This window comes from Phaethon lepturus, unplaced genomic scaffold, assembly GCF_000687285.1.
Source record: "Phaethon lepturus isolate BGI_N335 unplaced genomic scaffold, ASM68728v1 scaffold3259, whole genome shotgun sequence".
NCBI classification, from domain to species: Eukaryota; Metazoa; Chordata; class Aves; order Phaethontiformes; family Phaethontidae; genus Phaethon; species Phaethon lepturus.
Genome location: NW_010565460.1, coordinates 81,385 through 81,632, shown reverse-complemented (window position 1 = coordinate 81,632; position 248 = coordinate 81,385).

Genomic DNA, 248 nt, shown 5'->3' with positions numbered 1-248 from the left:
GAGGGGGCGTTGGGGGACGTGTTTCACGTTGCTGCTGTGGAAAGGGAACGGGGCGAGCAAATATTTGGGGTTGTTGTAGGGGGATGCCCCGGCTTGGGATGTGCTTGCGCGTAGGTGCTGCTGGTAAGAAGGGGGGCGAGCTTGAGGACATGGGGAAGGGGGCATGAGAAGAGAGGAGGTGGCACGTCGGGGCGCAAGGGCTGCCGGTGTGGGGGGGAGGCAGGGGGGCCCTGGGGCAGCCCTGGGAG